Source organism: Diorhabda sublineata, chromosome 7 (assembly GCF_026230105.1).
Source record: "Diorhabda sublineata isolate icDioSubl1.1 chromosome 7, icDioSubl1.1, whole genome shotgun sequence".
Taxonomy (NCBI): Eukaryota; Metazoa; Arthropoda; class Insecta; order Coleoptera; family Chrysomelidae; genus Diorhabda; species Diorhabda sublineata.
In genome coordinates this window covers 29,090,123-29,104,735 of record NC_079480.1, presented here as the reverse complement: position 1 = coordinate 29,104,735, position 14,613 = coordinate 29,090,123, and positions in this window count along the sequence as shown.

Sequence of the window (14,613 nt, the reverse complement as noted above, 5' to 3'; positions counted from 1 at the left end):
AGGACCACAGGCTAAAAGATAAGAAGACAAACATTTTTGCGATCAGCATCCTTCACATATACGGAAAAATTGTCAAACAAAATTATGTATAGACAGTAAAACAAATGTGGAATGTCTACTTCTGGTCAAATAGCATACAAGTTTTGAGACAGATTTTACAATCTTTTGTAAATTCACTTGACATTTGTTGGCGTGTTTGTCAATATTACGAGGATAGAACCAAACAAAATTTCAATGTAAAAATATTTTATTACTCAACATATCCTCCTCTTAATTGGATACATTTATTACAGCGAACCTGCAACGTCTCTAGAACTTTCAAAAAAAAATGTTTCTTCTTGTTCTGCACTGCATGAGATTTGTGTGCAGAGGCGTTGTCCTGCAAAAATAAAACACCTTTGGATAGCTTTCCGCGTTTCTTCTCTTCAATTTTTTTCCGTAGAGTGGTCAGTAATGTCGAATAGTAATCTTCAGTTATTGTTCTACCCTTATCCAAAAAATCAATCATGATTACTCCATGGCAATCCCAAAAAACTGAAGCAAGAACTTTTCCAGCAGATTTTTGGACACGAAACTTCTTAAGTCTTGGAGAAACTGAGTGTCGCCATTCCATCGATTGTTGCTTTGTTTCTGGATCGTAGAAATGTACCCAAGTCTCATCCATAGTGACAATTCGGTTTTAGAAGTCTACATCGTTTTCAAATCGAGTACAGATCGAACGCGATGCTTCTACCCTTGCACGCTTTTGGTCAGCATTCAAACATGTGAGGATCCATTTAGCAGCAATTTTTCTCAAGTCCAAATTGACGTGAACTATATGATGAATGCGTTCGTATGAAATATTCAGTGCTTCAGATATCCGTTTTAGCCCCATTCAACGGTCTGATAAAATCATGTCATCAACTGCATCGATATTTTCGGGGACTGACACAGAAACTTGCCTTCCCGATCGGTCACCATCATCAATGGAAAATTTACCTCTTTTGAAGCTTGCAGTTCAATTTTCACAGTCGCATTCGAAGGACCTTAATCACCAAGGGTATTAAGCATATCTTCGTAAATCTGCTTACCTCTTTTAAATACAGGTACTTGATGGCTCGATACTCCAATTTTTCGATTTTCACAATTTCCGTGGATATTTTTTTTCCTTTAATTTATTGCGTAACTCTGGTTCACTTTTTTGACGTCAAACTTGACACTGACACTTCTAATAATTTATTGTTCGTTGCTGTGGTAACGCAATATTTAGTTTAAGCATAGAACTGGTCTAGACTAACTAGATATCAATACATCCTCGTAAGTTATCAGGTAAGTATTCACATAACAGTTATACCATAATTATTAACCCTTTCAGTCGAGCTATTTTCCAATTTGGCAACAATGGTAGCTTTCTGAATTTTAGTTAACTGAGGAGGCATTAAGTACACTTTCACTTCAACTGAACTCAAATTAATTATTGAATTATCTGTCACTGACAATGACAATTGTATGCTTTTTCAATACGTTTGTGGAAAATGTGAAATACAAACATTTATATATAAAAACAGCATTCAGTAATACTGATAATATAAAGAACTACTCAAAAACCACCCACTCTAAGTAATTTTTTCAATGTTTGTTCTCATATTTACCCAACAGCGAAAAAGTTCTTCTTATACGAGGATTTCCAATTTATTAGTTAGACTTAGTTCAAATTTTGACAGATAAATATAATCACTATGGACAACGGGTAAATCTCGTTATATTTCTTATTCCTACCGACGCGACGTTGCAAAACACTACTTTTGTTCCCTGCATTAAATTTCTTGGAAACCCTTTTTAACAAAGTTTATACAGATACTGAGAGAACCGTAATCATATTTTTGAATAAAAACTATATATATTATTCGTGGGAAAAAATTGGGACCCTTTATACCTACTTAACTTTACATCTCGAACCTGACCAAAAAAAAAATCAGAGCGAAAACTATTTCATTCCCTTATACCTGCATTTTTGGGATGACGCTAGGATACAAAAGGGATTTTTTTGTTAATAAATTTAATCCTAAACCCTACATTGAAAGTCAATGAGTAGTTCAATATTACGGGAAAGAATCCGTCCCTCTATTTTATTTTCTATTTGACTTACAACTGTAATTCTATAATGTTTTGGTTAACTTAACATTGATAAAAATGGATGGTTCTCAGTTACATTCAATTTGAAATTTATTTCATTTTCAGATCTATTAATCATTTGATTGTGTTCGTTTCAAAGGGTTTTTTTTAAGAAATTTAAACCGTTACGCTCAGTAACCGATCGAGGGCGTCTGTGAAATTAATAATGAAAATTGAATGTTATTATATGCGGGTAGTTTTTTTAAATAAAATTAAGAGTTTAGAAAACGTTAACGGTCTAAAATATGTAATTTGCTTTCAAAAATGGAAAAAATAACATGTAACTTTCTACACTAAGTTTGAAATTATACGTAGTGCAGGCAAAAATAGAAAATTAACAGTAGTTTCTGTTCTAGGACTTGCAAAATAAAAATCGTTCGAATTAGTTTCTTTATCGATCAGTTGAAATTGCGCCAAAATACTCAATAATCCAATAAGTACATTACTTCAAACCATTAGAAATAACTTAGATCATAAACTGTAGTATAATCAAATTCTTCACAAGAAACGAGATAATCTTATTCAGTCTCAGTGTCGTATTTTCCCATCGTAGTGGAATACAAAAATGTAAAAGAGTTATAAAAGGAGATAACCAAGAAATTTGGGAATATTGTGTCAATCACAAATTGTAGTTTCAATTTCTGGTGAATTCATCATAATATAAACAAATGATATTGAAGAAAATCACCTTAACTATTTATTGAAACAGATTTTATAATCGTCAAACATCAAGAGTAAGATGAGAATGGAAATTTGGATTAGTTCAAGAAACGTAAAAGAGAAGCACGTGGTGGTTGCATCTTTTTATGTTTCAATTATCAGAAATTTTGGCACATTTGTAACAGGTCAATGAGCATATTTATTTTACCAAAATTATAACTCTCTGTTGCGATATGAACAGTACGGAATAAGGAATCGATTATGTTAATATGACCTTCACCTGATAATATGATGTTATAAAAATAATTGTAGTATCAAGGAAAACTCGTTCTCAGTTCTTCACTGATTTGTATTGGGATTCGACGGTTAGGGAAAATATGTTTCCTACTCATTTCTTTGGGATTCTCGCTCAACAATTTCTGATCTTACCGAAAGATGATACCAGTGCATGGTAATCTTTAGCAATCCTCAAAAAAGTGAATTAATTGTAGAATAGTCTATGATATGCCGAGCATCAAAAGCTAAAAAAGGGTTTAAATACCTTAATAGTGGAAAAGTCACTGATATATTGTGCATCGAAGACTCTCTTCTTGGAAACAAAGCACAGAACGCCATTTATTCTTCAGTGTTGTGACTGTAATGGCCGCGATTCTTACTGAATCTAATTTGCTTGCGTCTCCTCCCTCTTCCTCAATTAATGACAGCCTTAGAAGTATATTTCTTTTTGAACCAATATTTACAGTATTCGTTATAAAAATTTTTGAAATTCAAATTATTTTATGGTACCCAAGTCTGACTTAGAGAGAGCGGTTCTTGTATAAAAATGTTACGAAATCAGAAATTATATAACTTATTAAGCAAATATTTCGAGTTTGAAGATGCACCACGTTGTTTAGTATTTGTTTAACATCCATTTTTGCATACAAGGGTCTTGTGATACGGCCGGTATTATGGTGGTGTTTACATTGTTGTCAGATCTTTCCTTTTTCTGGAAAAATAATGAACTTTGTTATTTCAAATAGATCACCGTGTATATTTTTCGCTTTTCGAGATTCTTAAGAAATACTCAATATTTTTCATTTGATGTTCCCTATACATAAATACCATAAATTCGGGGTTATAACTACATTTGCTATGACTGCTACAATAACAAATTTGACGTTTCAATAAAATATTATTATTTAAGTTTATTAAAAGTCACGATGTATCGTTTATCTGAAAAGAACGAATTGATATTTTAATGATATTAAGATATGGTGGAAGGTCTAGAAGTCAACAAGAAACGTGTAATATCTTTAATAATTAATATCCTAACCGAAATCCTATACCAAGATCTGCTGTTAGTGAATTAGTGAAAAAGTTCAACAAAACTAATTCAGGAAAAGATTTATCCAAATCGGGGGGCAGAAAAACTGCATCAACTGAAAACAAATCTTTGATGTTTGGGATATTCAGGGAACTAGATGTTTCGCAAACATCCGTAATGGAAATTTTACGTGTTGATATCCATACAAAGTAACATTGATTCAAGAGTTGTCAAAACGATCCAAATTTTTTAAGTAATGTTATGTTTTGCGCTGAGACTACTTTTTGTACAAATGGAAACATAAATCGGCATAATTGTAGATACTGGTCACAAACATATCTACAAACATTGTTGAGCTGAAAAGTGATTATGTGGAAGAGTAATTAGATTTTTTGTTTTGCTTTTTTTGAGCTGCATACCACATAGTATAATTTTTTTTGTAATTGATACCTGAGTGCCATTTTTTCACATTATAAATAGTTGGTGGAAAAATTAGATGCTCTCAAAAAAAGTGCTCTGCTTCGTATTCCATTGAAAGTAAACGAATATTCTGATTTATCAGCAAGCTGTTTCAATGAAAAAATATCAAATATTTATCTGTCATATGACCCACAAACACATATTTTGTATCGTTTCTGATCGAACTCCAGAGTACCCGTTAGATAAACAGTATCGGAATGAACTCTAATACCATTGACAGATAGATAGATCTTTTGTATTTCATGTGAAATTTATTATGTGCACCCTTTTAGTGAAGGACCCATATGCCATTATAGGAATCAAACATATGGGTCGAACGGTATATGTCGATATATACCTGAGCAGGTAATTTTTTACTAATGTAATAGATCTAGCGAAAAAAAGGGTTATAAGCGATCGTGTGAAAGGTAAGGAAATACACAATAGGTATAAAATCATCACCGGTTTTTTGGGGGGATATTATATCAAGTATCCCAAATAAGGTATGCAATTTTTTTATATATTAAATAAAAACTTATCAGATATTTCGACAAGACAAATTTGCATAGTGACTGAAAGATCTGCTGATGAAGGTGTTGTGAATAAACTGAATTTTACGGTTATCTATTGTTTTCCAGAATCAAATTTAAGATTTTTGAAATATGATAAATCAAGCCGAACCTAAAAAAACTTTGTTGGGATTACATAACGAGTTGGACCTTGTAGCCATTACTCACCATCTCCTAAAAGATTCTCATACACTTCAGCACATGCCTAGAGCAGATTGTTTCAGCCGTTATAGGTTCTATGGCAGCTCTGGAATCTGAACAGATTGAGATTACTGTATTTGAGGAGAAAGAGAAGAAAAAAGAAAGAGGTTCGTTGGTTCTTTTGTTGTTTCGATGAGGATATTATTCATATGAGGGAAGGAACTTATTAGGTTTGACCCTGATACAGGTAATACTCCTCTGCAGAGCTGGAGTTGTGGTTGATGTTAGAGTGATATGTACTTTAATAGGCTTTAAAAGGGAAAAAACAAATTATTAATGATACAGTGACTAAATAAAAATAAAAATGATGGTTTTCTTGTTTTCCGTGCCTATGTTAAAGGTCGTGTTTCAGCAGCAATTATTGTATACCGCTTCGTAATAGTTTATAATCACCAGATTGTGATTATCAATTAGAGTCAGTACTGAATGGGATATGAATAAAAAATGTAACTGACTATTTCAAAAATTATTAGAAAAATGACGGTATTCTAGAATTTTTAACACATAAAAGAAAATGTAACTAAATGAAAATTGATTCTGTGAGGTTGTCTTTTTGAGTACTTTATATATTACGCTGATATGTTTCTAATTTGAACTCGTCCCCGACATGGACCGTGCAGCCCGACAGTTTTGATTATTTGAATAGGATCGAGAATTTGGTAAGGTGAGCTGGGTATGAATTTTCAAAAAATGAAGCGGATATGGCCACTTTTATAGGATCAATTTCTACGAAGACCATATTCTAGAACCGAATTATCGAGAAATTCATTTTGTATAAATATGTGCTTGTTTGTCAGTTAGGAGTCAGAAAATAATCCTAAACACATCGGGATCGACAAGTAAACGGTGTGTTGAAATAAATAATATGTTAAGAATTAGATAAGAGTTTAGTATTAAACCGTTTAAATAAATTAGAAAAAAAAATTACATTCCATTAAAAATTGAAGACTCACTCACAAAGTAATGTTACATACTATTATATCATGATTGAAACTTATGTAATTGATACACGTGAATGAATAATTCACTATTTATTCTTGCCCCAATTCATACTTCATAAAAACTTGCTTTAAAAGGATCATCACAAAGACATTGTCTTCTAGCAATTTTCTATATATTTGTGCATTTTTGGTTGCAAAAACTGTTTATAGTGAACTTATTGACGTACCTACTCAGCACTGCGAAGTAATAGTAAATCTAGTTTAACCAGTAATTCGTAAGAAATCATTCAAAACAGTCTTTCTGAAGTCAATTTGATGAGAAATATCTTTTCTGATGAAATTTGATGCGCACGTAAACTGCACGCGTTTATCGAATTGGTAATTTTTTTTCTAAATTGGTTTAATGTTTCTTGATGTTTGAGTTTGAGTATCATGTCCCAATTATTTTTTTTTTATCAGCTATTTGTTTACGATGCGAAAAGTTAGTCTGGCGATATTGACTATAGAAATAAATTTGATTAATGAGTTTGCTTGAAATTTCTCGTTTCCTATAGAAATACTGTTGCGGAATAATTGAAAATAGCATAAGTGTTATGGGGGATCTACATTATCGCAATCGCAAGTATTTAACTAGCATATAGCATTCAGTGAAGGTCGTGAAGTCGTCGAAAACTTGCCTTATACAAGTCGTCCATTAAACTCTGTTAACGATGATAACATCGAAAACGTTGAGAAAATGGTGCTCGAAAATCATCGTGTCGGCATCCAAAAGATCGTAGTGGTCTCAACATTTCTTATGAATAGAATCAAAAAATTTTCGTTAATGTTTTGGGTATGAAGCGTGTTAATGCTAGACTCATACCAAAAGACTTTTGTAATAACATAGTTTAGTAGATATAGCAAAAGAGATGCAAAAGGGATACATCAATCGCATCATCACTGGTGACGAAATGTGGGTTTAAGAATATAAGTTTTCGAAAATCTAGTAAATAGCGCTCCAAAAATTAACCGTAATCGAAAAAACCACTTCCGAGTCGGTCAAAAATCAAAGTAATGTCCATATTTTTCTTAGATTAATTAGTGTTAAGATAATTCATGGACTGTGTACCTTTCTAATGCGCAGTCACAATCCAGCATGTATAACTGATATTTTGGCTAAACATGGCACGAGAGTCACCTATATCTTTTTCTTCTATTGGAAACTTTGTTTTCGGAAACGCGCTATGGGTCCACAGAAGCCATTCGCTTAAGATACTGGAGGCCATCCCAGTCACGGTCTGAAGCGGTGCTTCTATCTATTGATGTATGCACAACTTAATACGTCCCTCCCTCGATCACAACGCTGACCAGTTATCCACAGATAACTAAGCCCCGTGAAATGAGCCATCCCCACTACTCTCTTTTCAAGACCTTCTTGATCTCAGCCGATGTTTACAACAAGTGTATGAACAATTGGATTAAGCATTAGCGCGTTTGTCTTTGCTCGAATGGAGCCTATTTTGAAGGCGATATTAAAAATTTGTTTCAAAATACGTATAAATTATTTTTTTCTGTCAATCCGGATCACATTAGATAACATCCCATTAGAAGCCCCCAGACTTGAATGACTAGGCTCAGCTTGGGGCAACGCTGAGAAATCCGGCCTTGGCAAACCAATAATGGCCTAAGCCTGGTTGAAGTCTGATCAACTTAGCTCTGGCCAGTCTATAGTCAACCAAGTCTGGCCGCCAACTCTATGTAAACTTATTTCAGCGATCCCATATTTGCCTGGTTGAACTCTGGGTAACCGGACCTCGAGCATCCTATAAGTCACTCAAGCCGGGCTGAACTCTGGGTAATCCGACATCCTATAGTCATCCAGGCTTGGCAGAATTCTGAGTAACTATATAATTTTTTGTTCCAATATCTTATCCATACATATGTTAACATTAAAAGTAATAATTTTTTATGCATCTAAGACAATAAAAACTAGAATAATCAAAAATAGTATCATTTCTTTATATGTGTAATTATTTAACTAATATTTTTATGTGCATTAATTAGTAGAGTGCGTTAAAAGAAATTTGTCAACTATAATTTCATTAACAATATATTAAAAATCTATTTTTACAAGCAACCAGCCTGGCCCAGGGTTGCAGACCAGTCAGGTTTATCTGCTAACCAGGCCTGGTCCAGGCTTGGAAACAAAGCGAGGGATATTGTTATAATCCCTGAGTCCCACAAAGTCTGGGCCTATACTGGGCCCATCGTAAGATCCTGTATGGGATGGTATTTTCAATCTCATGGTGTCTGTCACTAACATGCATATTCCTATTGGTACCCAGAAGAAATAACTTATTTTGTTCAAGTTTTACAGGGAATTAGAATCAGGGTGCAAAATTGAAAAGTCCTAAGAAGAGACCTAAAATCAAGAACATTTAGAAGCGATTAACATTAACATTTAATAAATTAACACTTCTACTTTTCGGTTTATACTGCTAAACATCTTTCCAGAATCCAAACAAGGCGTCATTAAAATATAAATAACTCAATGATAATGACAAACATCACGTATCAAAATATAGGTTATGGATATGTCCGAGATCGTTGCAAATCTCTATAGCTGATATAACCAAATGTTGGCAAGGGCTGAACGTTAAAAGCCCATACGGTCGGTCGTTGTCTCGTTGTTATCAACTCAATAACTGGATGATAACTGGATGACCCGTCCGCATGGCAATGGAAATGGCCAGAGGGGTCCCGATATTATATGTATATTCTCGAATGGTAGTAGTAATAATAATATTCCAAATGTTATCGCTAACGAAAACTGCTTCGACTGTACTCTGGAGAATTGGAATAATATTCCACTTATACCGACCGTTAGTATATGTTTGTTTTCATGTAAATTTCTTCTATATTATCCTTTCAATTTTGCATATAACGTGGGCGTGTTCAGAAACGATACCGTATGAAAAAGATATAGTTATATTAGGTGGATTCATAAGTAGAAAGAATTGAATCGATGCGGGACCGAGCACACTATCCACTAACATAACCTGACTGTTCAAAGCAAGTTTCGACAGCCCATTATCGTCTTCAGTTAAGTAAAACAAGAGTGTGTGGTAAATAGTGTGTTCAGTTTGAATATCACCAGAAATTACAACTTATCCGAATTTTTATTTGGTTATTATATAGATGAATTTGGCATTGGGCGTGAAATTCGCAAGGAGAGCAGAGCACAAATATGTTAACAACGAGAGAAGCGGCTTCAGTATTCTCATTAGATTACTAGGAATAATCATGTGAACATTTCCTTACACGAGTTTTTAATCAGATATGTTCCACACAAACACTGGTTCAAACCCGCTTCCATTCAGATTGCATACCTCAAAGAACGGAACAATGCGTGAAAATCGTCAGGTTTCTTTTCTGCTTGCTTCATTTCCTAATTCTATGAGTTTAGTGGAATCATTCCTTTCATATATTCATTTTTATTCTATGTAGTGTGCGATTTTTAAGAACATAGAAAAAACAGCAGACTTTTTACGTCTAAAAACGACTTCTAAGACTGGATTTGCTGTTTTTCTTTTAGATGACTTCACTGCTGTTTATAGTCCAGTTATTTTCTCAGCCTTGAATTTAGTTTTGTCATTCAGCTCCCTCAAATGTATGTTAAGGTAGGTTCTTATCTGCTCTAATCCTCACATAGTGATGTTACCTACCTCGTATCTTGAATCCAACTCTGGGAAGATCTGCGTAGTTCCAATCTACCAAAGGTCGCGCTTGCAATATGTGTTGTGGTAAATAACCCAAAGTTTGAAACGAAGACTTTTTTAAGGAATCTTGATTATGGACTGTATTAACTTTTCTGACATTCATTATTTCAACGACTTGAAAATGACCCAATGACACTTTCTAGCTAATAATTCATTACATACTTGAGTTATTGTTTCGCTGGATCTGCTGATGAGGCAAGATATGTACATTCATACCTAAAAAAGCTCAAGTTGCAATATTTAATATGATTGTTTTGTAAATGTTCCATTATTTTCACGTCAAGCTTTTAGATTTGTCCACCCAGTCTCACCTAGTTTAGGTATAAAGATAATAATTGCTCTTCTCCAGCTTAGTTTTATGTAATCCGTTGCTGACCTGCCTATAATGATATCAAATGTTCCTATGTTCCCCTTCTATTCCCGCCGAATTGTTTGGCGGAAACAATAAAAAAATTAAAAAGCTTTGAAAATATTTTTTTGCATTGTCGTTGAATTATGTACGGACGCTAGTTTTAGAGTCGAGGATGGTGGAGAGTTAGCACAATAATCAAAGTTCGACAACTACTTAAACTTACTACAGATATAAATATACTAACAAAACAATATACACAAAAGTTTATACAAAACGTAAAATTGAACGAGGTAGCACGTGCCAAACCTCTAGGAGTACCGTAGCTCCACTGAGATCTAGGCGTTCGAGATCTACTCTTGACTGTTTCGAGAAGTAGTGAAGTTCTCTTCGATCCAAAACGCCTAGGTTCATGAAGTAAAGAATAAAAAGGGATACAAAACAATGTAGAAGGTAGAGATATGTAGGGGTCTTAGTTTTCTCTTGTACCAGGTATAGAAGAGTATTAAATTAATTGCATGTTATTGGGACATTAAGAAGGTTGCTTATAATTATAAAAAGGAAACAATTTGAAATTCATGAAGTCAAAGGATTATTGTTTGATTGAGAAAGTTGTTTATGGAAACAGTCGAATGAATGTCTTGAATGAATGTGTACCTGTTTCATATTGTGGCTGCCACATATGTATTGAGAACTTTTTATCACAAGTATCATATATAATAATCAATTCACAGTTTCCAATAACAAAAGTTTTTTTCAAATTTTCCGGAACTTTTAGAGAAACTGGTTAATAAAAATTATTGATCGACAAAATAGTTCGAAAGTGATGAGAACTATAAAAATTAATAGAATTGGGTAATTTTCTGTATTTTTTACAAAAACAAAGCTTAACATATCGTTCAAGGAAGCTCTCGCGTCTGAGACATATTTTGCTAGGTTGAAACACTAAGAAAAATGAAAACAGTGATGTTAAGTCACTCAAACGACCCCAAACTCATCCATGCGTCTAGATTCTGATGATTATTTCTGATAATAATGTTTAAAATGAGGGAAAATCTTTTAGTGTATGCGTAAAATTTTGTTATTCTTACTACAAACATAAGTGCAAGTTGCAGATTTTGATATATTTTCTAAAATCTGGAAACTAACTAGGTTTCAATAATTTTTCTTAATATTTTCATACCGATGTGTGTCTGATCGTATTTTTTCCATTATTATTTTGTGACATTCATTTTAGACTTATGCATGTGCTAATTGAGCTCCTCACATTTTCTCTGAGGTAAATGCCTGTTCGAGTGGTTTGATGTAACGTTCCATAAATTCTTATAGCCTCTCAAGAAAAAACCTTCTGATCGGCGTCATCCTCATCCAATCTTCTAAATGCACTACATTCAATTAAATGTCCCCGACATAAAACATAAGTGACGTACACATTTTAAAGAAAAAAAAGGAAACGTTTGCAATTTTGCAATTTCACCCTCTTCCAATATGAGATCGGCATAAAATTAAAATAAGTGGACCGTATCGTATTTCATTCCCGATCCCTGAACGGTCGGTTATACGGACTTTTCGGGTCCGAACCAATGCCAATATTTTAAAATAAATAAGTTTAAAAGGGACGAATAGTCCTATAGGGTTGAAATTACCGGCCTAATCTTTATTTATAACCCGATAGTGCGCGTGACATCAGGGCCCCGAAGAGACTATTTCGGATCACTTGGACGACAAAAAAATATGAAAAGAGAATCGTTTAAAACGAGTGGACCGGATAAATACTATAAAAAACTAATTTTTGATTGTATACAGTATCGCTGTAGCAAAAATAATATTCATCAATGTGTTCCAAAAAGATGTTCGAAGTATTTTCAAGAATCGAATAATCTTAATTCTAATAAATGTCTTAAAATGAATCGACAGAAAAAAGTTTTTGGTAAATTTGCAAATTAACAGAGGGCAAAGTGAATTTCAGACTCAGATATATGGTAAGATGGAATCGGATTCGACCCGCTACTTTCCGAAATTAATTTTTTTGCGGATTAATTCTAATAATATTGCATATTATTTTATATAATGAACCATAATGATTGTTAATAACAGAAAAATGGACATATGGTTTCATTAAACTATTAAATTAATTAATATTGCTTAGGACCAAATAATGTCTAACGGCCAAAGAATAAAACATAATAGCAAAGCTATTTCTAAAAATTCTCGTTCCTCGGAACATTGCGTGCAAACGATTCTTATGCTCACCGCAAAAGCATTGATTTCATTTCGTGCAAATATCATTTCCTTTTCTGTCTTCTGATGAAGATGACACTATTTAGGCTTTACTTTTGTGCCCAAAACCGTGTGTATACCATCTCTGAGCTCCTAGGGAATAATCAAATTTGTCACTCTTCATCACTTGAAACTTGGCCAAAGAATAGGATGAGTTTTTTAAAAATATCGATCTTGAATTATATGATGTATAGGACTCAAGGTCACAGTTCGATTTGTATAGCACTAAACTGTTGCAATCTTGTCATGTCTCCTCATACTCAAAAATATATAATGCACATACACTATTTCTTCGAATAATTTCCTCAATAAAATAATGATCCATCGACCCCCTTCTTTTGGAAATTGCAAGGTACCTTCCTGCTAGAACCTCCTGTTCTAATAGCATGCCATACACTTAATCATCTCCGATATATCCGATACACGTTTTAGGAAAAACCAACATACTCAACAGTTATTTTCTATCGAAGAGAAAATAATTCTGTCTCGGGATAGCAAGCAGTTCTCGAACGACTAAATCTCAGTGGAGCTACGCTGCTGCTGGAGTGGTGGTGTAAACAGTGTGTTCATTATGAATATCGCCAACTGTTCCACAAATTCCTGCTTAATGAATATTAATATAAATAACGTACTTTTTACTATTAACACTACACCAACACTCACAATTGCTTTGTTCGCGGTAGATATCCTACATATTCTGTCACCAGATTCAATCGCCAAATTGTGCGTTCACGGTGCTAATAAATCGTGTTCAGGATTTAAAACCCTGTATTCGTGGAGCACAGATTTCTAATTCCGAACGTGTTCTCGCACATGGGTAAGGATTTTCTATATAGCGCATGTGCATTCATCCTTTTTGTGATATTTACCTGGAAATAACCCTCTAGCCTATGTGGTTTTCTACTTAATTGAATGAATCAAGAATAAACCTTGATAGCCAGTCAATTACATTCATTTTATTTTTCTAGCTAGTTTTGAATTCAAATTACAATGTTCATACATCGTTCGTGGAGAAATGTATGCTCAAAACATATTCTGAACAAACCATGTGCATTTGACAAAATAATAACGAAGCGTATTAACGAAACTAATGACACTTTCGTCGCTGCTTTCGATAACCAAATTATCGCCTCAGAGATCGAAGGCAAATTAAGTCTGATTCAGTTCAGTTTAGATTTTTTCTTCAGGCATTTAAGGTGAACTAAAAATAATTTGGTTCGCTTTAGTTTTAGACACCCTTCAGTCGTTAAATAGATACCTCTTCATTTTATCAATCATTAAGACATATGTACAGCCATTTTTATCCTGATAAATAGTATAAAAGTTTTTCAGCAAATCGATATTTAGTCTCTGTATATGTCATTCGTGTTCTGTAATAAAAACCAAGATTTCAGCTGCCACGCACAGAGCTGTTCGTTATAGCAATACTGAGCTTTTTCTGACTACCAATTTATCAATATTAATAATGTTACTATCAATATACGGGTTTAGTAATAATCTAATGTCGTTTTCCAATTTATTTTTCAATAGATTATTGGAATAAAACAAAACAATTAAGTCAACTATTGCTGTTTACCTACTTCTAATTTGGTCAAAACGTATATGAGACACTCCATTTTAGGAATGTTTTCCAAGGAAAAAATTGCAAGGAACTAAATAAATAATAATCGAATAAAGAAATATTTGAGGAATACGCAAATTGGAAGAAAATTTTCCATCTCAACTGACATAATATTCTTGCTATAATTCTTACATTATGCGCTCATATATTGAATGAATTACGCCGTTTCGATTAATCAGTATAAGTTTTTCATTCAATTAAAAATTTGTTTAATATTTCCAATTAACCACTATAGATTTTTAATGGAATGCGATAGTTGGTTAGTGAAGGTTTTTGAGGTTCTTTTAAGCCCAAAGCAACAATTTTGCTCGAAGT